Source organism: Protomyctophum bolini, assembly GCF_963924005.1.
Source record: "Protomyctophum bolini genome assembly, chromosome: 19".
Classification (NCBI taxonomy): Eukaryota; Metazoa; Chordata; class Actinopteri; order Myctophiformes; family Myctophidae; genus Protomyctophum; species Protomyctophum bolini.
Window position 1 is genome coordinate 24,071,417 of NC_137880.1, and position 27,921 is coordinate 24,099,337.

The window sequence follows — 27,921 nt, forward strand, 5'->3', positions numbered from 1 at the left end:
ATTGGCCCGTTTTGAACAAAAAGCCTCAAATCATGAACGCAATTTACGTGAAGTCTTTCACGCACTTTCCTACTAGACTGAGGAATATATCCCACCCTTTTCACATTGGCCTGTTATAGTGCCACCAACAGGTGGCATTTTTTTAACAAAATGCCTCAAATCATCGATCCAATTGCCATCAAAGACGTAAGAACAAATGGCAAATGCCCTTTTCATATTGGCCTATTATAGCGCCACCAGGAGGTCACAACCTGACCTGGCCTGGTGGAGACCTGTGCCCTCAGGGGCACTTTTTCTAGTTCTGTTTTGATTTACTTTTATTTGCCATGCTTTATTTTAACAAATCATGTTAGTGTCATCAGATTTCCTGTGATTATTTATTTTTTCTGGCAATCTTTCAATGATTTCTAACAATAGCAATTCTAAAAATAGCAATTTAGGGGAAAGCGTGCCAGCACACCCATGACCACACTTCTAGGCGCAAATACCGGTGTCGGCAAAAAGGATAGCGGGTGACACTGGACCAAAATACCGTTAAGGGACAGAGGAAGCTCCTATTCGTAATTTTCTGGCAGCAGCTGAATTGCGGGCCGCGTCGCAGGTAAAGTCGGCGATGAAATTGGAGCCCCTATACCAGACAGAGATTGTTATAGGTTGGTATCTACAGTTACTCAGATCTAGAGCTAGATCTAGTATTTCTTGAAGCTACTTACTATCTATACTGTTCTTTTTCCTTTTTGTGCCTTATTTCTGATTCTGGTTTATCATGTATGTGGGTTTGATGTGGGCAGGGAGGAGGGATGTAGGATATGTGCAGCCTACTGTGTGTTGTGAAAAATGGCTTGAAAAAACACTGCACTTAATTTAACAATCCTGTACTAGCTTAATGCTTTTCCAAAAGCTTGTTAAATGACACACACATGGACTCACGCATGCACACACGCACGCACGCACCACGCACGCACGCACGCACGCACCACGCACGCACGCACGCACGCACACACACACACACACACACACACACACACACACACACACACACACACACACACACACAAAGGGATTCACAATTAAGCTGAATCATGATGCAGGGGTTGTTTGGAGCACAGGCGTGCTAACAGCACAGTGTCTCTCCATTTTGATGAGAAGAGCCTTGAGAAGAGACAAGACAGGACATGAACTCCATCCAACAACAGCGTGGCTGAGGGACTGTGGTACCCACCCCCCTCCCCCCCCTCTCCCTCTCTGTCTCTTGTGCGCTCTTGTCCACACACATTCAAACACACACATTATACCGGTATGTGCATAATACATATTATAAATGTAATCTGAATGTTAGTCATGCACATACTTTTTTTTTCTTTTTACATTTTTTCATTTCAATCACATTACAGACCTTTACATTTTTGATGATCATTGCTACAGTATATTAAAGCAGCACTATGTATAACTTTCCTCATCTACCCTGGATTTGAACCCGATGTTTGGGCTAATGCATGCTTGCCTACTTGCTCAGGGATACATTGGATCTTGACCATTATCATATCAAAAATCGTGTCTGTCTCACGATCTGTCTCAATAGAAGAGCATTGAGACAAAATACAACCACCCCAATTGTATAGTTATATTGTATTAACATAATCTACTACAGATTACATTGTGAGGCTTTAAGTCAGACAGTTTTTTATGCAGTGGGAAGACACTCTCTGGGCCATGTTGCCTTGTGCATTGAACAGGAACTAAATTGTATTCTTTTAGGTAGAGAACACACTATTTGTGCTCTCTGGCAAGTGAAGTTCATTTGCAACTGGATGGAAGGGATGGAATCACATCATCCATATTTTAGCCTCCCTGAGTCCCTGCACATTTTATAATCACTTGCCCTAGCCTTGACGACCTTGCAGGCTTATGCAAAGGTTGAAATGTAATTTAGATAGCATGTTTTTATGTAGACAGATACCAGGTTCATTTTTGGCCAGGCATCCTATATTTGTATGGTTTAAATTATTTTATTTCGTATATTGTACGGTTTAGAGTAGACATGATGATAGGTTCTTGGTTTACCTACATATGATCTTAGATTACTATTTCTATGCATTTGAAGTGAACCTTACCTGGCAGTGGCTCATGGGTAGAGGCCGGACGAGCGATGGGAACTGTGAGGTTCCCAGTTCGATCCCGGGCCAAGTGTCCTTCCCGAGGTTGGTGGTGGTGCCTTGCATGGTTTCCTGGTGTGTGTGTGTGTGTGTGTGTGTGTGTGTGTGTGTGTGTGTGTGTGTGTGTGCGACTGTGCGTGCGTGCGTGCGTGTGAATGTAATGCACAATCTACAGTATGTAAAGAGGTTTGGATAAAAGGCAAGCGCTATAAATGCAGTTGCACCATTTACCTTGTGTTTACCTTGCTTGCTGTAAAACAAGTCACTCTGCATTAAGAGCACTGAGCACCTGCTAAATGTTTAAATTGTAAATTCGCTCTAAGAACTTTAAAGTTACTGTTGGTCTGGCTTTAGCTACATTACAGTGCTTATATGAGCCTTATGAGGCTTGACTGTCCAGAAACCAGTCTAAAGGACACATAATTAGACACCAAAATCATGAAAAACATCAATCAATCAATCAATGAAAAGGTTTAACCACTTTAACCCTATCATTTTGACTATTTGAAACATTTTAACACAAATCTTGTATAGGGGTCAAAATCTGTTCAAATCGGGGTCCACTTAAAAAAATAGCAAAGCTTGTAAATCAGCGTTCTTTTAGAAATTTATGAAATTTGGGAACATTTTTGGAAGAGTTTGGAACTCTCGGCTGTAATGACATATGCTAAATGCAGGGACGCCAGGTTGAAAGTGGTTGAGCCCATGGAACAAGGTGTGTCATAGTTGTCAACCAGAGTCTGTACGCGTCTCAAATTGGAGCCCTTGAAAAAGCTCAGAGGTAAAGATTTAATGACTTCTGTGCCTCAACCTTTCCAGCATCCACTGTTTTCCTTTCCCCAAAGACCACAGCCAATCACCGGTCTGAATTCTTGCCACCTTTGAGGACATGACAACGGGCCGGATCAGGTCACTCATGCAGAAAAGTATATAGGGTGGAGAATCAGCACATTGCAAGCTCTCATTTATCTACAGTACAGTTGTTGACAATCTTGCGCATGGAAAGTGACAGCTCTGTCTTTGACAAGATGCACATATTTAGTGTGCTGCTGCAGAATACATACCAGCGATGGCTGTGTTCACAATTGAGCTCCTAACCTTCCGAGTCTTCTTCTCAATCGTAGGAGTTATCGGTAATACGATTCTCATCCTCGCCCTCATTCAGAACAGACTCTCCCGTCTTAAGTCCTTTGAGGTGTTCCTTCTGGGGCTGGCTGTGTCCAACTTAGAGGAGATACTTATCGTAGATATCTATGATATTATCACACTCCTTGACGAAACAGAATCGTCCATCAGCAAATGGGAGTGTCGGACAATGAAGTTCCTGACGATGTTTGGCGAGATAGCCAGCATCACATTCACTGTACTCATCAACATCTTCCGTTATCAGAAGCTGAGAGATGCTGACAAGAAGGTCAAACTTTTCCTGGACAACATCAGGTCAGCCTGGCTGGTGAGCGTTTTTTGTGTTTTTATTTCTTTTTTAATTAGCATTCCTATTTACACCGTAGACATGGACGGCCACATGGAGAAGGACAATCATAACTCCAGCAAATGCCCCCCTGACTTCTTTCAGTGTCACAAAGGGAATTGTCCATTACTCCGCCGCTTATACAAATACATTTTCATGTTGATGTGCAACATGCTTCCTGTGTTAATCGTCACGTTTACTGGCTGCCTCATCATCAAGGTCCTTCTGGGACAGAGGAATAAGGTAATACCAGCGGAAAGTGGCGGGTCACAAATACTTGCCGTGAAGAAGAGCAAGGATAAGATCATGCATCGAAGCACAGTGTCTGTCCTGTCAGCTATGGCATTGTTCCAGGTGAGCTGGACTGCCTACGTGGTCCTTCATCTGGCTGTTGATGCCGAAGACTTTGATGGATACTATGAAGTAGAGTTCTGCCTCGCTATATTATACACATCCATTAGTCCCTATGTGTATGGGATAGGAAATAACCTCTTCTCTTTCAAGACCTTATTTGCAAAGAAGTAACAAGAACCCTTTCTCCAGCCCTATCCATTCTCTCAGTTTAAGGAGGGAAGTTAAAGACTTTTTATTTTTTAATTTTATGCGTCCAATTCCACCCCCTTCTGATAAAGCAGAAATTATTCATGAACAAATCACTTTTGACAGATCTGTGTCAATACTGTTTATGTCTGCTCTTTGTGATTGATGAGACTGTCAAATTATTTACATGCAGGTAGACAGAGAGACATGTTAGCACCTCTGGGTGGCTATACGTGTAGCTTCAAACATTTCAGCAATATCATATTCTAGAAAGAAAGAACTTTGTATTGTTGCTTTTATTGTATAGGGTTAGTATTGTATAGCCTACAGTAATAATATCAATATACCGGTATCCAATATTATGAAACAGATGTTGTAGTTGAACATGTTCACATCCATAATGTATATTAAACATAAAATGACATGCTATAAATATGTGAATCGTAACTCATTTTAGGAATAAAATACCCACTAGTAAAATTCAATTTATCATGTAAAGTTACAAATAACAAGTCAAATAAAAAAGAGACAATATCAAGAGTACTGTGTCCAGTTCAAACATGTGTATGGAGAATATAAAATAATGTATACAGATTTCTTACACTGTGTAAGTAATATAGTATACAAGGGTAACATCCTTCATGGGTTTGTCTCCATTTCTGCAACAAGACAAAATTGCACAAAAATTGAATAAAGTCACAATAATAATGAACAAAGAGAAAGAATGAAACACGCGCGCACACACACGCACGCGCGCACACACACACACACACACACACACACACACACACACACACACACACACACACACACACACAGGTATACACACATGTACTGTATATACAGTATATAAATAGTAGTATGTACAGTATGTGTTTGCGTGCATGCGTGAGTACATAGGTATCTATGTGTGCGTATGTATGTGCGTATGCGTGTGTGTGCGGCGTCTGAGTATATAAATGTTTTTTGTGTGTCCAATTATAAATATAAAGAACTGGTATAAAGTGTGTATAAAGTGCTGTGTCGTGTGTGTGTGTGTGTGTGTGTGTGTGTGTGTGTGTGTGTGTGTGTGTGTGTGTGTGTGTGTGTGTGTGTGTGTGTGTGTGTGCGCGTGTGTGCGTGCGTGCATGCGTGCATGGTTGTTTGTGTGTGATTGTGTGTGCACAGCTGCCTCTGAGTGTGTGTAATAGGCAGAGGCAAGTCCGGCAACAGGCCCTTAGTGTCTATTGTTCATAAGCCTGTTTCCCAGGTGGAAAAAGCCGTCATGCGCAGACTGCTGGTCCGGGCCTTGAGGCTGCAGTACCATTTGCCAAACAGTAGCTGCTGAAACAGTCCATGGTTGGAGAGGCTGGGGTCTCATATGGGTTTACTCTACTGACACGCCATCATGCAGTCACTATACCGTTATTCATTGCTGATTGGGGCTGAAATGTCCTATACACTGGCATGCTGCCAATAAAATAGAGAACAAAGCTAGTGATCATATTTATAACAATGACCTTACAGTATACCATACAGTATGCCTTTCTTGGGGAAGAATTGTTCCAGTGTGTTGAATAAAGATTGATTTTCTCCTAAGTACTGAGATGATATGGTGTCATGCATACCTAAAGTATAGTTAAATCTTGATTCAAAAATCACAACACTGACCTCATCAAACCCTGTATAGCCATACATGGAGAAGACTGGATTATCACCTAGATCTATGGAGCCGGCCAGCAACTCTACATCTGACCTCAAACCTCAAACCCTTAGATCTCCATATATGGAGCTGACCTGTTCTGACATTCCATATGTTGATCCTTTCCCTGCATCCTTCCTCTTCGATGTCTCCCTTTTGACTGATACCTGTCCATTTAAACTCTTCTAGACAGACCAAAGTTATTAGTGCAGCCGTGCCCGGTAGCCGGCAAAAACAGATCCGAAAAATAAGGCCCGGCCCTACCTGGGCCATCATCAAACCCTGTAAACTCAAGACACTGCCCCCGCTGCCATGCACCCTTAGAACTCTCTCTCTCTCTATTCTGACATTTCATTATGTTGATCTGACCTCATCAAACCCTGTACACTCAAGACATGCTCCACTTGGATTGTAGGAGTTGAGGCATTACATTTAGTTTGAATCGATTAAATATTGAGATCTACAAGCTCACAACGCCTCCAGTTGCAATGTTTGCCTCTTTCTTATATTATTTGACAATTTGGCCAATCTTTGACCAGTTTGTATAGTAGTTTGTTGGTTACGTTTGATGCAGTAATGGTCTTTATTTCTCTTTTGAGGAAGTAGAGGAAAGTCCTTGTGCACACCTACAAGGACCGTTGCCTCGGAGCCGGCAAACAAATGTGAATAATGAGAGAAAAGAGGTCCCGCACACTGTCTTCACTTATAGAGCAGCAGTTTATTCATAGTCAGGGAATATTATCAAAAGATCAAATCTGGGAATTCATTGCTTACCAAGACGTTTCTTCACCAATGTGTTTGTAAAGGTGTCTACTAACATATCCCACATTGGTTTCTATTCAACCACCCTTGAATAGCCAGTTGCTGAAAGTTGGGGTACCGGACCACCAACAACCAATAAGGCAAAATGTTCTAAATTTCATTATGCTTCAAGTAGAATGTGATGTGATCGGATTCCAATCCAAGCATTAGTTTTGCACGAAAAACACTCCTTGGGCTAACAATGTCCATAGCCGTCATCACAAATGTGATGAGGTCAGCACATTTTGGGCACATTTGGGCAAGTGGCTATGGCCAAATTTAGCCCAAGGAGTGTTTTCCGTGCAAAACTAATGCTTGGAATGGATTCAGAATCATGAAAAACCCCTAGTTTGACATGTCACATGCTACTTAAAGTATAATGAAATTTAGAACATTTTGTCATATTGGTTGTTGCAGCTACATGTCAAAAATTCCCCAGGGTGGTTGAATAGAGACCAATGTGGGATATGGTAGTAGACACCCTTACCAACACATTGGTGAAGAAAATTCTTGGTAAGAAATGTATTCCCAGATTTTATTAATATCTAATATATATACTGTAATAGAGGTTTGTAGCCTATAGTACAGTTTGTTGATTACATTTGATGCAGTAGCGTAATTGTCTTTTTTCGTTTCTTTATTTCTCTTTAAAGGTATTAAAAAGGTCTTAAATGTCCTTAAATTGTCAGTTCACTGTCATCTGGGGACCCTTCCGAAACCATTGTGGGGACCATGATTTTGCAGTTTTGAGAAACTTGAGAATCACTGACTGATCACTGAAACCTGAGAATCACTATCAGAATACTGATAGTTGCGAACGCAGTGAGCACTTACTATGAGACCTAGCAGATCATGTCTGTCTGTCTGTCTGTGTGTCCCCCTTTTGTGCCCATATATGGAGCTGAGTGATTTGTTTGTGGTTGATGCAACACACTCCATATTTGGACGTATAGCATGCGTTCGCTTCCCGCGTTTGCGCGTCTTACTTGTAGATATACTATAGGGTGATGATTAGTCCATTCAGAACAAAACAAAGACAACTTTAAATTTTCTTTGGATTGTGAGCCAAAGAAGGGAGGCAATGGATAGGGATGATACCATATGAGTGCGAGTCAGGAGTGACAAATTAATGATCAATGCAGCAGACTGCTGACTGGACTTGTAATTACTTAAGTTAAGTCACAAATAATCATGGGGAAGTGTTACATTTTCCATAACAGGTTCTTCTGATGAATATCACTGACTGTGACCATCCATTAATCAATAATTCTGACTGAATGCCTGGTGAATCTCATGAGATAGAGATACTGTTTGTTGGAGCCAAAATGCTTTTTGTTTATTTGTTTTGTTTATTTACACTAATTAATGATGAAGTTAACGATGTCTCTCTGTACGATGACGTCATGATGATTGTTGTCTTGGAAACGCTCAAGTACCTGTCCCTCTGATGGCACTCAGGTGCGACAGGGGAAGACAAGACAGTTTTCGACCGTGCCCGTGCGTGGTCATTATAGTTTCAGTGCGTTTGTTTGTTTAACAGTTTCAGTTTATTGACAAATGTTACTACTTCTGAGTATACAATAAATGGATTGACATATCGAAAGAAAGACAAACATCTGGACATTGAATTAATCACACTACTGCACGCGTCAAACATGTACAACCCTGTTGCCCTGCTGTAAAGCCTAATTGTAGGCTCTACACTGTTATCTTGGATTATCTTGGCTACCCATAGTGGCATGTAGGCTAACATGGTTCCCAAACACTGGGTAACTTGGGACCCATTAACATTTTTTTTTAAGATTTTTTGTTTTGGCTATTACAGATAGCTATTACAGACACAATTTTCATAAATTGTTCATAAATTAGAAAAATTAAATGAAAATGAAAGAATTTGTGAAGCTCGATCACAACGCGTCGCATCGTTGTGAGCTTGTAGATCTGCTCCAGTAGCCCATTTATTTATATTTACATATATTTATTTATGGGCGCACACGCGCACGCGCGCGCGCGCGCGCACACACACACACACACACACACCAAAATAATTAACAGACAGACGGTCACGGAAAAGGCGCTAGACTAGAGCAGCAGAGCCAGTAGGGTACCGGGTACGGCTCGCGTGCCGAAATAGTAGATTATAGCCTACATTTTCGGCGCACGTGCAGCGCCAGCTAAATAAATCACCCTCAAGCGTTTGAGACCAGATCCCATAGCCCGCAGAGACAGTCCTAGACTGTGATTGGCTGCTTTGTCAGCAACCAACAACGACATTGTTGAAGAGTGACGGTTCTCAACTGTTGACTGTTTTAACCTTAGGTTTTAACATGCAGGTAGTCATTCAACTGCGACGTTAAAGTCATGATTCGAAAATACAAAAATATATTTCTAGTCTAATCATTTATATCCATAGAAGAGGCTACGAATTCAGTAAATTCACTGCAGGTGGGTGCTATCTTTGGATTTCCCAGCAGGAGGCTTGCAGCTGACTGCTCACAGTCACAATCATAGCCAACTGACCAGAAGGGCCGCTCCCTTGAGTAAGTAATAACATTATTAGGATAATGGCTGCTATAAGGTACCTATAGATAGCTATAGATACCAACCACTGCCATAGCGTGCGCTTACAATGTGGTCAATTGTGTGAGCAGCTACAGATAGAGTTGCGTTGATGAGGAGTCAGAAAGTGAAACACTGACCACAGTCTACGTCACGTGGTTCATGTATCGCGCGTGGCCGCGTGCTTCATCAACACCCATTATGAGGATTCATTGTTCGACTTCGAACTACGAGTCTTGTCTCTTGTGTGTGTGTGTGTGTGTGTGTGTGTGTGTGTGGGGGGGGGGGGGTGTAGCCTGTTTTTTGTTGCCCGATGGCGTCTCTCTCTCTCTGTTTGTCTGTCTCTCTCGCTCGCTCTCTAAACATGTTTCAAAATATAGCTTACAAAATGTAAACATAATTATTGTGCGGGGAAATGTATGATTTTGGCCGCTCAATATATTTTTCTTGTGTGTCCAATGTCCATGTGTGTTGCCTATTTTGTGCATTTATAAATTCATGTGTAATTAATAGTTCCTCCAGTTCCAGGACCTTTTCTTAGCGGGGGAAGTTCTTTCCTAAATCAGTCACACTCACAGGGTGTGGGGTTGACATTGGCCACCACCACCCTGTAGCCTACTATACTAGTAGCCTATAGTTAGTAGGCTACTAGTTTATGTAGGCTCTCTTCATGTGTAATTTACTAATTTCATAGATAATTCTTCATGCCTTTTGTGTACCTATATCGATAACCATGTACTGTAATACTAGTGGTTTAGTGCATTTTAGTTTTACTGCACCTTTTAAATTGCATTAAATTGAGAGAGAGAGAGAGGATAGTTGTTTAGAGTTTACACTAGATGAAGTAGGAAGGAATGCTAAAGTTTAAACACCAAAGTGGCGAAACAATGTTTAGTAAACAATATCCTGAATTGGTAGGACTACTATCATTGGTATTCACAATCACATACTCAACTTTTTATCATTATCTAGCTGACCATTTAATTGCACAAAATAATTTGATCACTTTGGAAATGAACTATAACATCCGTGGGTTTGAAGACAGCATGTTAGCATAACGATGAAGACATTAATTAATAATTTTCGCCGTGGCGAGTTCTCGGGATACGGTACTAGTAATGTAATGTAATGTAGTATCCCATATCCCAAAAATAAATGAAATAATAATTTAAGTTGTTTTTTTCTTTTTGTGAAATATCCCATTAAGTCAAGTGGTTAAAGGTTTATTCAGTGATTTCACTTAATTCAAATATCACTTATTTTTTTGTTTTGTTGTGATAATCCTCCCTACTATAGAGTGTGCTGACCATATAAGGAGTTCCTCCCTGTCCCCAGTTACCTGTAGGTTTCGTTTTTGGCTGGGTGGCCCAGCCTACATCCAATCAGGAGGGGCCTTCCGCCAATCATGATCGAGCGGGGGCGGGCCTTGGTGTGTGTGCTGTTGGCCTGTTGCGTGTCCCCCCACTGTAGTGCACATGTGCACATCTTGTTACCGGACTAGACCAGAGGGTTTTCCAAATCACCCAAATCACTGAATACTCCTTTAACCCATTTTGACCTGACGTCGAAATTAAAAAAACGTTCGCTCTGAAAGAATATATATTCAAATATTTGTGCTGCATTTTAATGATTTTTCAAAAATAGCAGACCTACAAGCTCGGTGGCGCGCTATGAGCTTGTAGATCTGCTATTTTTCAATAGCTAAAGTATAACATAATGCTTAGTTAAAACACCAAAAGTAGTTGCTCCTCAGTATTTCTTCTCAATAATAGAAAATAAAATAAAAAATAAAGTCGATACGCTTCCTGGTAGGCTAGTAGGGACTGCCCATAGCTATGGTAAGGGTGATGAGTTCTAAAACAGGTGCACACCTGGACACAGACCTGAGAGGAAAAATACAGGAGGTTAGGTGTTTTGGGTAGGGATGGAATCATTTATAAAAAAAAACATATACAGTGAGTGGGAAAAGGGGTGTGTGGGGGATTCAGATTTTACGAGATTTTACTTTGATAAGCGGTTTTAAAGGAGTCAAGGGATTCGCATGTCTTAATGACTGTTGGTAGGGGAATTTAGTCCCTTGTTTGTGCCGAATCTGGGTTGTACATGGTTTGTTGAGCTCCCTCTGGTATTGTGGTACATGGGTATCTTGGTGGTGTATCGAATCTTGTGGACCAGACCCATTGCGATGCTGTACTCTGTGGTGCATGCATAGTTGAAGAAACCTTGTTTTGAAGAAACAAGGGTGGGTTCCTGTTAGGGTCTTCAGGGTGTATTTGTTGACCAGTGAGGAGACACTCCTCAAGTACATGTACGGTGTTCCGTTCACCTCCACCATCTGTTCTCCCCCCTCCAGGTAGGAGCTCACTGATGTGCTATCAAAACCAATTTAGTTTTTAGCGTGTTAACCAGTATGGAGTGATTCACGGTCTGATAGCACCGTGAGCTGAGTGGTGTGGTTTGGTTTTCTGTGTGCAGACTGATTGTGCACATGGCAGCATGAGCTGAGATGTGTGGTTCACTTCACTGTATGCACGTGCACAGTGTGAGCTAAGCTGTGAGCGTTAGTGTTGTGTGGTTCACTGTAGCAGCGTGTAAGCTGAGCTGTGTGGTTCACTATATGCACGTGGCAGTTTGAGACTGTGAGCTGAACTGTGATTGGTGTAGCAGCATGTGGTTTTCTGTATGCAGGTGGCAGTGTGACCGGAGCTGTGATTGGTCTATACTTCTGTGGGGACAAAATGATCCAGAGATACATGATAGAGACAGACAAAGAGATACAGACAAACCCTGTTGGCTAGTCCTTCAGTGCCATGCTGTAAAAATAATTATACACAGATGAAAAGCTTTTTTTTTTTTTTTTTTTTTTTTTATGGTGCCATGAAGAGCCTGCACAATTGCACATTCAAGTGAAAGTTGTTTAGTACAACAACCATAAAACATCATGCGAATCCTATTGTTTTTGCTGCTGCATTTATAAAGCATGTTTTATAAAAGCACTTCAAAAATGTATGCCTATGCTTTACATTCATGCATTCACCTGCAGGTATAAAAATGCCATATGCTGTACCCAATAAAACTCCAGGGTTTCCGTATAACCACTTAAAAATACATAATAGTTTTGTGGCAGAAATTTACTTTCTGTGATTTTGTTTTGAAATACATAGCTGTTGTTTAGACTAATGCTACATTTGATGTAGCATGGTCTTCCATACCATTGCACATGCTCCCCTTCATCACCTCCATCATCAACACTTCAGTAACCTCAGGCTGGGTCCCATCTGCCTTCAAGTCAGCCAGGGTAACAGTGTTCCTCAGAAACCAACTCTTGACCCCTCAGACGTCAAAAACTCCTTTCCTTTCTTTCCAAAACGCTTGAACGTGTTGTAAACCTGCTGGATCCCAACCAGTCAGGATTCAAACCGGCCCACTCCATGGAAACTGCACTCCTTGCAGTCACAGCACTACTGCTGCCCATGCTGCCTCCCACTCTGCAGTCCTGATTCTTCTCATCTAGACCAAGGGTTTTCAACTGATTGTGAACGAGGGACCACCACCCTGACTTAGAATCAACCTGGGGACCACTGTTGTGTTGGGTGGGGAACTGGGGATATGGGCTAAGAATGCTTATGTAAAACTTGCTATGCATCCCATGTGTATACATCCCAGTCCCACTGTTTCTCAACTCTACTAATAATGTCCTAATAATAATGACTCAACCAGACAATACGTTGCACTTCCCCCTCTTGAGATTCTAACTCCCATTTTCTGTTGAATTTATTGACCTCCGAAATTACTACATGGACGGTCATCATAGGTCACCTGGTCATTCCATATCTTGCAAGTCTGATCGGACCCTACAAACGCTGGGATAATGCTGAATGCTCCACATGTCCCAAACTCTTCTCCCTTCTGGCTCCAAAACTATGGAATGCACTTCCCATTGCAATTAGAATTCCGCTGTAGTCTGAAAACCCACCTCTTCAGACTCCATCTTAGCCCATAGCACTTGCCGTAGCATTTGCCCTAGCCTTGATGACCGTACAGGCGTATGCAAATTAAGGCTCAACTTATGTAACGTAGATAGCATTTTATGTAGACATAGCACTCTACAGGTATCCTATATACAAGTGAAAAGGTGTACCCATACTCATTCTTCATGCTCTATCTCCGACCGAACCACACTTTCACCACACATCTCTATATGCAAAATAAATTCGCCACCCTCCCCGAACTGACATAGCCTATTTTTTAGCCGTTCAAGTTTCTTAGTTACTCTGCAAATATTACTTTTATGAAAATCACGATCGAGCCAGCAGATAAACGGGTGCCACAACACGCCGAGAAACAAGGAATTTAACCACGCTACTTGCATACACTGCAACTCGCTTACAATTCGCAAACCTGGCAACACTGCCTGCCTCTTACGTCACCAGCTCTGTTCCTCCTGGCCTCCGTAGTCCGTCGCGCTCACAATCTGTCGCAGCCATCTTGCTTTTCTTTTGGATGGGCGAGTGGACATTTAATGCTAATAAATTAATTATAGGTCCAGCAAGCAAATCATGATGGTCTGATTGTGCTCAATAGGTCACAATAACATTCCGAAATTAGGTGTTGTGTTTTGTATGGCATTTCCCCCAGTAGTAGTTGCATATCTATCTCAGCTTTTGCCTGATAGCACACATGCTAACGTCAGCAGCCATAGCAACATACAGTGTGCGCAGACATAACATGAGTTGTTTACAACACAAACACACGGCCTTTTAACCACGCAATACACACAACAGCTCGGGAGTTATTAAACCGAACGTGGACGCTGTTTCAGTGTTACATTTGCTGCGCATATCGGAATAATTGTAACGGCATGCATGATAAATGTAACAACGCTAAAAAACACCATTAAACATATCGTTTTCAGCTTAAAGCTATTACATTTCATTGAAGCAACTCCTTAGCATTGTTTTCATACCATGGATGTGATAAGATAATGTATCAAACATAAGGGACATATTAAATAGCATCGGGTGTACCAGTTTGGCCATTTCTTTTTTTTCAATGGGGCAATACATTGATTAAACAAACGTTTGATTGATTGAGTTGTACAACGTTATACAACCCTAAACTAATTTTAGAATACACTACACAATACAATACAATTTTAGAACATATTTTGCACGTTCCATTTTTTTACTCAGAGATCCCTTTAGCTACACATGTCATATTTCCAGGCAACGGACCTACACATGTCAGCTACCATAAACCACTTCAAGTTATTAGGACGAAATAACTGACAGGAGTGACGGTGCTGTGCTGTGAGTAAACTAATAGGGGAGAGCCGCCAAGGATGTAACATTTTGCACGTTTCATTCTTTTACTCAGAGATCCGTTTAGCTACACATGTAATATTTTCAGGCAACGGACCTACACATGTCAGCTACCATAAACCACTTCAAGTTATTTTTTTGATAAAACAGGTCGGGAGTTATTCAACCGAACGTGGACGCTGTTTCAGTGTTACATTTGCTGCGCATATCGGATCAATTGTAACGGCATGCATGATAAATGTAACAACGCTAAAAAACACCATTAAACATATCGTTCTCAGCTTAAAGCAATTACATTTCATTGAAGCAACTCCTTAGCATTGTTTTCATACCATGGATGTGATAAGAAAATGTATCAAACATAAGGGAAATATTAAATAGTATCGGGTGTACCAGTACCAGTTTGGCCATTTCTTTTTTTTCAATGGGGCAATACATTGATTAAACAAACGTTTGATTGATTGAGTTGTACAACGTTATACAACCCTAAACTAATTTCAGAATACACTACACGATACAATACCATTTCAGAACATATAATATTGGCCAATATGTCAAATATGTAAATATTACATATAATGGCATTGAATGGAAGCGGACCATTTGTAACACATGTTACAAATGACCCGCTTTTGCAAGTTTTCTTTGCAGTTGCTTACAGACCAGAATGAACGTGAATTCCGTCTAAACACGATGCAAACTAATGAAGAACATAAGCATGAACACATCCATGTGGATTTTTATTCACCAACACCAAAGACAAAAATTGTACCACACATATACTCCAGGTGTAAAATTAGACGCATTTTGAAGGTAAACACTTCAAACTTCAAACTCCTGGCCACGTAGAGTACGTTGCTGTACACATACTGACGCGATGGCGTCATGGTGGCGTTGACCAATCAAGATATAACGTCCATGTTACAACCGTGAAGCGTTACAACCTTGGCGGCTCTCCCCTACATTTGTTACTAACATTAGGTTGTGGCGAAGTAGACACGTGGCCAGCAGATACTGTGTTTTGGACAAACAGGCTAGGTATTGGTGTTGATTTGGGTCAACTGGACAAACAGCGTGGTGTTGTTTTGTGTCTGTGTTTGTGTTGGAGCGCCTCAGTGTGGCCGTACAGGTCATGTGCAACCTCTTCCACAGAGAGATGGAGACACTAAATCTCAGCTGGACAAACATGTTTGCATGCATGCATCGCTGCCTTGCATGCTGTGTGCTACTGTTGAGTCTGTCACTTACTTTGACTGATTTATGGCATTGTCTTTCTGTTAAAATCCAACTATGTTAATTTAAGAACTCTGGGCATATAGGTCATTGTTTATTCACTGTGCACACGTGTAGCCTATTGTATGTCAGACTGTATGTCTGTCCCACAGTCACAATCCTTTAGTACTTAGGCTGTGGAAATATTCAGGACAAAACAATGGTACATTTCCAATAACCCATTCGTTACTACATGTGGAGTCAACTCCCGCCATTTATTTCTTCCCATAGTGCGTGGCAAAGTCGCTCTGGGATGAGTGCGCGCGTAGCGCGCACGAAATTCTAGTAGTGTATATGCATAGTTTCCACTAGATATTCCTTTGTTGAATCGTATGATTCTTGATTTTTATGTATTTGATGTATTACCATGTTTTGTTCTTGCTTACTGTAAATCGCTCTGGATTAAGAGCATCTCCTAAATGCCTACATTGCAAATTGCAATGTTTACCTGGTATTCTAGTTTATTCAAAGCACTATTGTTCAATTGTACTCTACTTACAGGACTTGATAGGGTTCATGCTGCCATTTACTCTGATTTTGCACTTGTAGGTCACTCAGGAGGATCAGAGTGTGCTAAAAACCTATATCTCTAATTGTTAATTTCAACTGCAATTTGCTTGTGTATCGGCTACTTTTTGCCATGCTAAACAGTCAAGGAAGTATACACTTCAGTGTGATGCCAGGAAGTGTCTCAGTGGGACATTACATTGCAGCACTACACACTAGTATAGCAGTCTAAAAAAGTCAAAGAATATCCCATGTGTTGGTACACTTTGATGCCTTGTGTGTGGGTAGAGCCAGGGTAAAGAATTCACAGTGGACTGCACTACATCTTGAAGGGCTCAAAAAACACACCCTTAGTTCTTCTGGAGGCCATCAACGCAAACACAAATCCTTGAGCAAAATATATATTAAAAATAATCACTACATTTTAAATGGCATGATGCCAAGGACTTTCTATTAGAGAAATAATTGCCCGTTTATTAAAATGTGTGCTGTGGGCAACATTTTTAATTAAGCTGTCCCAGTCCATGGGACATAAGAAGGGCCCATTAAACTTTGACCTGCCCTTGAAAAACAGCCATCTTTATCATGCATGAGCCACATCTTAATCAAAGTGACTTATGTTAAATGTGATTAGTTTACATTTAGTTAAGTTGACAATTCAACCTCAGTTAAAGTAGTATGACACAAATTCAAGCCACAGGATTGGGTTGATAAAAGTATAGGATAAGACTGTAGACAACTGATATTTTTTGGTTAAAACAAAATGTTTTTTGTGGTTAAAGCACTATATTCTGATAGTATATAATTGCTATAGAGTATAGACTAGACTGTTTCTTCAGAAACAGGGGTTTCCTGCTCTTTAAAGGACCACCTCACCACTTTTCAACTTATCTTCATATAATTGGTTCTCACTAATGTTCATGATAAAATACCAAAACACTCAGTCTGTGTCTCATAGCCGGGCTGTTGGCAGTTCAGAAACCAGTCCACCATGGCAACATCATCCTTAGGCACATTATTATACATTTTAAATTATTATTATCGTGAGAACGATGGCTTCCGTTATCGCATTGTAACTTTTCAGGTATAGAAAACCTGCGGTTTCTATTAGCTATGTCTTGGATTCCCCATTGATGATGTCACTGGTGGACGGGTTTCTGAACTGCTCACAGCCCTCCTATATGAGACACAGACAGAGTAGAAAAAAGTGGTGGCATTTTATCATGAACATTAGTGAGGACCAATTATATGAAGGTATAGGTTGAAAAGTGGTAGGTGACAAAATGTCAGCCAATCAGGAGACAGTAGCCTACCCATTTATCAATGTTCCAGTTCCAGTGTTCCAGTCTGCTCATTTCTCTGTGTCATCATCACTTATGTTCACTTGTTTAATACCCTGACTGAGTTCTCTATCCTGGTTGGATAAAATTGTTCCCGACCTGAAAATGGATTCTGTTTAAGAGATAAAAGACATGGCGAGACCTGTTACTGAACAAACACTAGCAATGAGTTTTATCAGAAAATAGAGCCACTTATTTTAACCAAAGTCACTTAAGATACCCTACCTTTAAAATAAACAAATAAATATTAGCATTTCTACAATAGGTTATTTTATAATTATAGCCTAGTTTGTACAGTGCAGGAAAGTTCTCAGTCCTGGGGACTGATTTCAGTCCTGAGGATCTCATAGGGGTCATTTAATGAGATCAGTGCAGATTTGCAAAAAAACCATTTTCAGTCTTGGGATTGTTTTTGGCTTTAAGCCCTGCGTATGTCTATGTGTCTCTTTCAGTGCCTATACCTTTAAAGTTAAGTTAAGAATTGAGATAAGTAGGATATAGCCACCTATAATTATGAGGGCTATAGGCCTACATTTGCTCTCCCTCATAGCCTATAAACTGAGTTAAAAAACAAACGGGGTTAGTATGAATTATGCAACGACATTTTAAAGACATAATTTATCCTTTGTACCATGGGGTCATTCACCCCCCCCACCCCCCAAAAAAACCTGACCATGTAGTCTGGCCTATACAAACAACAAGCTGCGAGGTGTTGTTAGATTTTAGATCAGCTCTTTTTGGCAAGATACACCTTCGCACGACTAAAAGGTTCCCCAATCCCCTCATACATGCATGTTTTGCCTATATTTGCAATCTAGATTAGATAGGATTGGAGCTGTAAAATCACGCATTGGAGGTGAGTTTAAAATGTTCAGGATTCACTCCAACCGCGTAATTAAATAAATAACACAAGGCGTCCATTGAACGTGGAATGAATCGTGCTGATTTGTCCACGTGGAAACTGGTTCGGTCACTTCTGTCGCGATTCACATCCTGCGTGGATCGGGTCAACGGCGACGGTAAACCTCGCAATTTGCGCTTGTTAATTTCGACCAGCTAAGCTGCGAATCGATATTCGAGTTATATAACTTACTATTTGCTTTATATCTATCGTGACTATATTGTAACCTAAGTAACTGTGTAGCCTACGTTTAAAGTTGTGTGTCGTGTTTATTTAGCATATCAACAATCTGCGATTTGCCGACGTCATTCTCATCAACCGCACGCAAATCAACGAGGCGAATGCATGGCGCACGTTAGGAGAACACGCTTCTTTTGGTAATGTATTTTTTTTTTTATACGTGTGTAACATCAGTTGATTATTTGAACTGGTCTATTTATTTGTTTATTTTGTTGTTGCTTGATCATCAAAACAAAAGTGTGAAGTCAAGTCAACAGGGTCCGTTGTTGGAAGTCCAACCCCCTCCTTGAACTCATAACAAACTAGGAACTGAGACGGTGGCCATTTTCTCTGCTGGCAGAGGTAAAATCCGTAGTGTTAATTTGACCCCGAAAGTGTACAAATGTAACCAAATGGACCATTTCCGCGGTCCGTTCGGGTTGTATTGTAAACTCTTGGAGTTACAAGTACAGACAGATTAATCAACACAACGCATGATTTGACTGTGTTTTACAGCTACAGGGAAGCAGGGTAGTGTTTTAAATTATACTCCACTTTGACTGGTGGAGACAGGCGGTGTATTGTTGTTGACACGGGTCTGTCATCTCATCGGAGTCTCCATACAAAGTCCATTTCAGGACATGTAGAGAGGTCTTGCAGTCAATATTTTTTGAATTATTATGGGGAAATTATTTCTCTCGTAACCACCCGACTTGAACCGTAAGCTATTGGAGTCTTTGGACATACAGTGAGCTCACAGTGTGTGTGTGTGTGTGTTATAAAGGCCTATAAACTGGGCTTGCCTTTAGAACTGGGTATCACCCTGTGGCATGTGCACGGCAAAATCCCCACTTAATATGACAGTATTTAAAAAAAAAAAATCACACCCGTGTGAAGTGAAGGGCGATCTTATCTTCATCATCTCATTCCGGCCAATCAGAATTTGCGTCCTACCTTTGTCTTCAATGTTTGTGTTTACACGAATACTCAAAATTGTCCATTCATTGTCAATGGCATTTAATGTTTGTGTAGGACAAAGTTTGTGTTGGCACAAGTAACTTAGCACATATAGGCCTACACCAAAAGCTATTCCTAGTCATTTTGTTTGACAGTAAATGAACACAGAGAAACGTTGAGACTGCGTGGCAGTTTAAGTTATTGATTTATGTAATTTGTGTCATCTAATAATTAAATAAAGTCAGACCTATGAAATGGCCAATCCTCTACACTCGCATCATCCTATCCTAGTCAGTAGTAGTGCTTCCTTTATGACAAGATATTAAAAATATATATCTATAGCCTGTATCCTTTGTAGTTTGGACCAAAACATTTATTGACCTCATTAACGGAATTCACTGGAGTTTATGGGTGAGTTTAAGTTAATTAAAATTAATGTGTCGATAATTCGGCCATATACAGTTGTTGTATTTATAACTGCACGTTGTGCACGAATGAACGAAACGGACGTTAAGTCCTGTGGCTGTCTGTCTGCATGGGTCAGGAGCATATTGATGAGCAGCTGCTTTATTGATAAACACATGGAATTAGAACTGTGTGTGTGTGCACGCGGATTATTGCTCACGTGCAACTACCGACCGTCCTGCACATTTTAAGAGCGACATTACGTTTTATCCGTTTTATTATTATTATTGGAGTTCGCTGTTATTTGTCATGTAGCTTAGTATAGTGAGGAGGGGTATCGACTCGAGTTCCGAAATGCACCATGAAAAAGTGACCGGTAAAAGGAGAGGAGCGTGCGCATTGGCTGCTGCCATGGCGTTACGTCACGCGGAGGATGTGTGTGTGTGTGTGTGGTGAGCGCACGCGCCGTGCGTGCGCGGTTCAGACTACTAGGGGGTGAGAAAGAACGTGGATGGTCGAAAAGGTGGAACAAGGCAGTAGAAGAAGAAGTACACACACACGCACAGCCACGCAACACAGAAACACAACAGAACAGAAGAGCAGCTCCTCACGGAAGACAAGAAAGAAAGTCAAGTCTCGAGGGAAGAAGAAGCCTGGCTAATATTTTCTGCACGGACTTCGAAGGGTGAAGTTTTTATTTATAATTTTTATTTTTTTTAATTTATTGCACGAGATCGGAGGAGGAGGGGGGGGGGGAGAAAAAAATCCTCGCGGGATGGACTGTGACTCTCCCGCGTTTCCTCGCGCTTTCCCGGGAATCACGCGCCTGCCATTGAAAGAAGGGTTGGTTGTGGCGTGCACGCGCCTTTCGGGTCGCCCTGGTGCGTGGTTGCTCCTCCGGTCTCGTGCACGTGCTGCTGCTCGCCTGTGCCTATCCTCTCTCTCTCGAGTCGCATGCATCGAGCAGCGACTGGCGTGGCTCCGGCCTCCATTAGAGAATTAATGTTTACGCTCGAAGAATCCTCCTCCTCCTCGCACCGACCGACCGAGCCAGCAGGGCCTTTCTGTTGTGTCGCCACGAGCCACGCACGACGAGACGAGGACGCGCAACAGTTTTCGGGGTAGTTTATTCCGATCATAGATAAATAATCCGCGGTCGGCGATCGAACTGCAGGGCTGCATAGAAAGGTAAGGCGTTATTTTGAAAGAGCAACTTTTTCTCCCCCAACTTGCTGAGTGGTGTTGTGGTGGTGGTGGGGCCTCTCAAACGGCACACACGGTGTGTGTTGTTGGTGGAGGGGAGGAGAGGTGTTGTCAAACAACTTTGGATTCCATCGATGGCATTTATTTATTTTTAAGAGTGAAATAGCCGGTTGGAAATAGTATAGTTTATAGTAAAGCACATAAGTGAGGCGCTGTGAATGCACGAGTCGCATTAACACCTTTTTTTAGTTGGGTCACAGGCGGCGGTGTGACAATCATTCATCAGTTTACCAGAGGCACACGAGAGACGACCTGTCTGTAGGCCCGGTTCAGACTGCACACACAAGTAGTAAGACAAGAAGTGATGGATTTTGGTTTTAATTAGTAGTGCAGCTGCAGCTTCTGTGTGAAATAAAATTGTCATGTGTATTCATTCACTGTTGGGGAATACATTCGGTTTAGACCCGAGCCTCTGCAGTCTGCAGTCTGATCATCCCCCACTAAAAGAGGTGGGACAGACAGGTAGCCTTACCTTGTGAAGGTGGAGTGTAACGTTACATTTCTTGACCATGTATAATGTAAGTGTGTGTGTGTGTGTGTGTGTGTGTGTGTGTGTGTGTGTGTATATTATATATATATATATATTATATATATATATATATATATATATATAATTGCTTTCTTCAGTTGCAGTGGTATTTTTTGGTATTGTGTTATAATTCGTGTGTGCAAATGTACTCTTATTTCATGGTATATATTTTCCTTCTATGGTGTGCTATGCCTTTTCAACTTTGACCAATAGGCCATATGGTATTGAAGTTGCAGCATCATAACATGGCACTATGTTTAACCTCTAGAGCTTAATCCAAACTTTTATACATACACAAGTAAATTAATACATGTCTCCCTCTATGTATTTACAAACATTGATGGACAACAACCTTTATACACAAATAACTGCCTGAATGTATTTACAAACATCGATGGAGATATGCAGATTTGTTTTGACCCATTACAACTTGAACTGGGAAAGCATCCGTGTCATTGGCTATTCAGAAATTGCCGTGCGGCTCTGCAAGCTTGTACATCTGCTATTTTTTATATTTGAGAAATGTTGAAAGTGTGAGGACTAGGCTACTGATTTAGAAGGCGTTTGTAGAATCGTCCTCTGGTCTTAAGAGACATTTCACTGCTGGAAGAAATTGCAGTCACTCAATGTTAAAGGACCACTTCACCACTTTTCAACCTATCTTCATATAATAGGTCATCACTAATAATCATGATAAAATGGCACCATTTTTTTCTACTCAGTCTGTCTCATAGGACGGCTGTGGGCAGTTCAGAAACCGCCCTCCAGTGACATCATTGACATCATTAGGCAGATTATTTTGTACAAAAATGTTTAGATTTTCATTATCGTGAGAACGATGGCTTCCATTTTCGCATTGCAACTTTTCAGGACTAGAAGGCCTGCAGTTTCTATTAGCTTGTATTCCCCATCGATGATGTCACTGGAGGACGGTTTCTGAACTGCCCACAGCCCTCCTATGAGACACAGACTGAGTAGAAAAGAATTGCGCCATTTCTTTCATGATTATTAGTGAGATCCTATTATGAAGATAGGTTGAAAAGTGGTGAAGTGGTCCTTTAATAGTATTTGTAGTACATAACGGTAGCACAAATTGAAATTTGCACCATGTGTCTGTGTGTTTGACTGGTTTGCTGAATTCCTACAATGCTCATAATGCTTTAGTGCACTTCCCCTCATTGTGGAGAGGGGGAGGCTGCATGGAGGTGTGACTTTGTAGCCCAGGAAGTGAGACCATGTGCATGATAGGTTTTTGGTCATGAACATGGCGTCATAACTAAAATATCTATACAAAAAAACACAACAGGAAAGTGTTTCTTGTCTCCCAAACATCATTAAAATAAGCTCTGGTTCCAAAAGGGGTGAAGTCGCCCTTTAATGTATTTATTGATGAATTAATTCATTGTTCTCATCAATATACCCCATAGAACACTCGACCATTACCAATATATATCAGGCAGGTTCTGTTGCACTGGTCAGCCTGGCTGCAGGTGTGTGGAAGGTGACCGCCAGGTGGCTGAAACGTCCTTTTGTGCAGTAGTCATTTTAATCAGACGCAACTTATTAGAACCTAGTAACATGTGTTCCAGTTTTGTAGGGTTTTAATCTGTTCTGTATTAACAAATACAAAAATAAAATACTTGACAGGGGCAACCAGAGGTAACAAAATGGTTGCTGCCAATTGACTCTGTCTGGTTGCCGAGAGAAACCAAGCAACCATTAATATCAAGCCCTGTAAGTTGGGAGGATGTTTGGTCCACGATTTCAAATCGACTCAAATTCTTGCCATCTTGTGTTTTTTGTTAGTAGTGAGGACATTATATCATTGACATGGCTACAACTCCACGGGAGATGACTTCGTAGTTCATATGTGTACGTTCATACACCCTGGGTTGAATTAAAGGTATCCTTGTTTGCAAACCGTCATGTCGGTTTATTGTCATTGTTTAATTTGTTTATGTAAACTGTAAAAAGTGTCCTGTAAGTCAATGGGCTGGACGTCTTCGGAAACATGACAAAGAATCAAATCAATCGTAAAGGCTTTCTTACCTTTATTTGTAGTTGTTACTTCCCCACCAAAGAGGTCCAGGTGTTATTTTGTGCAAAAACTTATTATTGGCCATTTCCCCTACCATAAGCCCTCGTTGGGTTTTAGTGCTAATTCGCTTATTTCCATCGCTCGAAAATCATTTCTTTGTATATATCCTCTCTTCATAATGTAAATAGTATCCCAAGCGGCACACTTTACTAATTATTTCGATGGAAATAAGTGAATTGGCGCTGTCTAAAACCCAACGCCCCATTGAGGACTTATGGTAGGGGAAATAGCACATGGACCGCTTTGGTGGGGACATAACAACTACAAATAAAGGTAAGAAAGCCTTTTAGTCCAAAATAACACATAGGACTTTACAGTGTATCTGTTCATCAGGGTCATACCACTAGGTCTATGCCAAGCAACTTGTAAATATACAAATGGTATCATTGCAACTAGCCAACTTCTCCCCAATTTCCAGGTCTGCTGTCATTCAACCGATTCTAGAGACAAGTATTAGTTTGTTCACAAGGACTGTAAGGAGAAATAAGTGCAGCTATGTTCCCCTTGATCCCCTAATTTCCTTGGTGGTTCTCAAGAAGAAGTTGTCAGTTACTGACAAGTCGGCAGCAGACAAATGTGTACAGCTGCAGTGCTAGCGCTCGGCTGTGCTCTGTGTTGCCTCATAGTTGGTGCTACAGCTTAACACACTGGCTGAGTATCTTTTAGACATTAGAGCTGTGGTAGGGTTAGGGATATCAGTCAGTGTAGTTTAGTCAGTATGTGAAAATTGTTTGTGATTATCGGATGTGCATATGTGGCTTTTTACATAATGACTATTCATCTTGGTTAGTTGGTTACCTTTCCTGTATACTCGTATTACGATCACATGTAGAAGGACATATTGTGTCAATACATTTAGACAACTTCAGGTAAACGGCAGCAGTTTATATATTTCAAACTAATATGCAATCTGTTTTACGAACATCTGCAATTCTGCATATTTGATAGTCTCCTGAATATGATATTCTGGTCCTGTGACAAATCTCAGGCTTACCAAATCTTTTAATTTACTCAAACTGTGACTATGTTCCATTAGCTCTTCCCCTCATTAAATAGTTTAAGTTAAAACAATGCTGGTCCTGGGTGTAGGGCAGGCCACATTAGTGGTTCTGATTGCCTAGTGTGCCAAAGTGTGTACATTGTTTAAGTCACAAACGCATGGTTTTCATATCGTAAATATGGCTAAAAGCTTGTGTTTACTCCACGTAGGTTCTTGTTTACTTGGTTAGACTAGCGCTCTGAAAGGCAGCCACATAATAACTTTCAACAACTGTCATAGCGGCTTGGTTACAACAGAAACAGACTTCCTCTTCCTCTTCAAAATAAGAGCCACTTGTAATGATTAGTCAACACTAGTTTTATTTTTAAGTCTACGTCTACAGGACGTAGATAGATATTTGTAGTAGGTGACACCAGAGCTAGTACATGTTGGTACTGGCGGCGGTACGCAAGGGCGTATTTATGAAAAGGGCTGAGCTGGTGAATGTTGGCGATTCACTTTTACAGTTTAGGCTACTATACTATGTGACCGGACTGCATGGTGGAGGAGGCGGTGGCAGCGCACCAGAAAAGTGACAGAATAGAACGGTGGTTGTTGAACTTGCTATATGCTTAAATGTTCTATACGACCATCAATTCATCTGCAATAGTTCGTTTTGGAAACGTTGGGGCTTAACGAGACACTGCTGTCTCGTTGAACCCAGCTGGGTGAATAAGTTAAATTAGACTACCTAATCAACGTCAACACTCACCACGGTAAATGCTCCATATAACTATGAAAGCGCTAATGTTAATGTTCACTTCATACACGTAACATGATGACCAAGCAATGTTACAGTTCACTGTAGGCTACAGCTATTTGGTTTCCAAATCGTAATGCTGTACAGTACAGCAATTTAATTTCCCCATCGTAGCGCAACACGCAATAGAGCGGCATGTTGATTGTTTGTATGTCTGTTCTTTTGGTTAGGCAACACACATTACGCGTGGTACGTGGGTTTGAGAGGCAATGATTAATGTAAACTATATAAGCCTACAGTAGCCTAGTAGATTATAGCCATGTTGACAGTTGTCATAATATTGTATAGCTCTGTTCGGGACTGTTGCACAACGTTAGCCAACGGTGAATGATGAAAAAGTTGCACTTTGTTAACGGGACAGTATTGGACATATTAACTGCGTCACATCAGAGAATCGCTGCTACTTGATTCAAAGATGTTTACTCACCCCTGGAAATCGCTGGAAACCATTAGAATGTTGGAAATAGAACATTATCAACCAATTAACTTGATTTACATAAATCCTTTATTTCGGCGATTAGTCCGTTCACACTCGCCTCAATAACATTTGAACCAATATATATGGCCATATAGTGGCATTTCTTCTCTCCCACTCAAACTTTTTCGGGTTTTCGGGCCTAACATTATGGTAATTTTCTAACTCGGGTCGACCCAGTTAGGGTTGGGTAGGGCCGGGCCTTAATTTTCAAGCCCGATGAGAACTAGGGCTGTCAGAACGAATTTCATAATATGAAAGAAATTCGAATATTAAAAAATATATATATATTCGAAAGTTAAAATTGCCATTCGAATGGAGCTTTTATCATTTATTAATTCTATTTCATATTTTAATTTTGTTTTATGTTATTTCATCCGCTCACTAAATGTATTGAGTAACGACTCTACCACTGTGAAATCTCCCCGGCCGCTTCCACTGCGTGTGAAAAGGTGCACGTCCGGTCACGTCGCAGAAGACGTCATTGATTGGCTAACATAGGGCCAGATTTCAGGGTAAGCCAATCAGAGACAGTCTACAGGGTGGGCGGGCTTACTGGCTGTTGTAAACAGTAGCACATTTATTCACAGACACACAAACCCTTGTAACACATACATAGATACTAGTATACTACACAGACAGAAATCGCCGGTAGAACGAAAATCATAATACAGTCTCACGACGCAACTTTATTGCACATCTGTGCTTGCCTTTCATCCACGCTTCTATAGCCTTTTAAATCTCATTTCCCATCCACGGGCACAAGCAAAGTGATATCAGCATCTTCCACCCGATCTGTGGTGTTGTTTCTGACGAGGGTAGCAACTAGTTAGCATGGGAGCTAACATTAATTTAACTCTGGTCCATATCGTTAGAAGCCAAGGAGTCCTCCTTAATAACACACTCGATGCTGCGTTTACACGGGCAGACACAGACGAATGCTAATATCATTTGGAGCAGGCCGAGCAGCTACTGTACACGTCTGTTTGCATCAACATGTTGCTGGCTTGAATGATAGACTTTATCGTTGCGTCTGCCCGTGTTAATTCAGGATTAATTTTACTGTCCACAGCAGGCAGACCTTCCCAAAACTCACAAGACATGCCAGCCACGTGTATTATTATAGGCTAAATATGAGCTAAAATAAACAATGTAAATATTCGAATATTTTCGAAAATTACAAATAATTAAGCAATGAAATTCGAATTGGATTATAGAGGTGAACTGACAGCCCTAATGAGAACTCTAATGTGCACCTGCACAACAGTTACGTGCACCCCTGGCCATTCTCTGTTTTGCTCCAAATCTAAAAGTTTAAACTTTGCACACCTGCCACATTTTCTTCTTCCACAGTGACCCTGCTGTTGTCCCAAATTTGATGCAGCATCTCACTTCCACCAAGGCACAGTGAGATGGGCTCTGTGTGCATCGGTGTCACAAATGAATGATGCATAGCAGTCATGCATATCCAAATACCGTTTAAAACCGCTATGAAAACATGAAAGGATGTCTGCACACTGTGACTCCCTTAAGTGCAACTTATTGGTAGATACACACCAGTGATGTTACAAGCGAATGCTCTTAGTTGTAATACATGCAGAGATGCAGTTCTTCTGAAAATACTGTA

At 41.1% G+C, this 27,921-nt stretch overlaps 2 protein-coding genes across 2 annotated transcripts in view; one reads left to right on the plus strand and one right to left on the minus strand.

Annotated features, from left to right (window-relative positions):
* prpf39 (PRP39 pre-mRNA processing factor 39 homolog (yeast)) overlaps positions 1 to 22,357 on the minus strand; it is a 114,178-nt gene extending 91,821 nt beyond the window's left edge. The window contains exon 1 of the mRNA XM_080791547.1: positions 22,343 to 22,357. The gene's annotated coding sequence lies outside the window, so the exon portion shown is untranslated. The remainder of the gene's footprint in view (positions 1 to 22,342) is intronic.
* Positions 21,090 to 27,921, plus strand: part of mgab (MAX dimerization protein MGA b) — a 28,579-nt gene continuing 21,747 nt past the window's right edge. The window contains exon 1 of the mRNA XM_080791433.1: positions 21,090 to 21,318. The gene's annotated coding sequence lies outside the window, so the exon portion shown is untranslated. The remainder of the gene's footprint in view (positions 21,319 to 27,921) is intronic.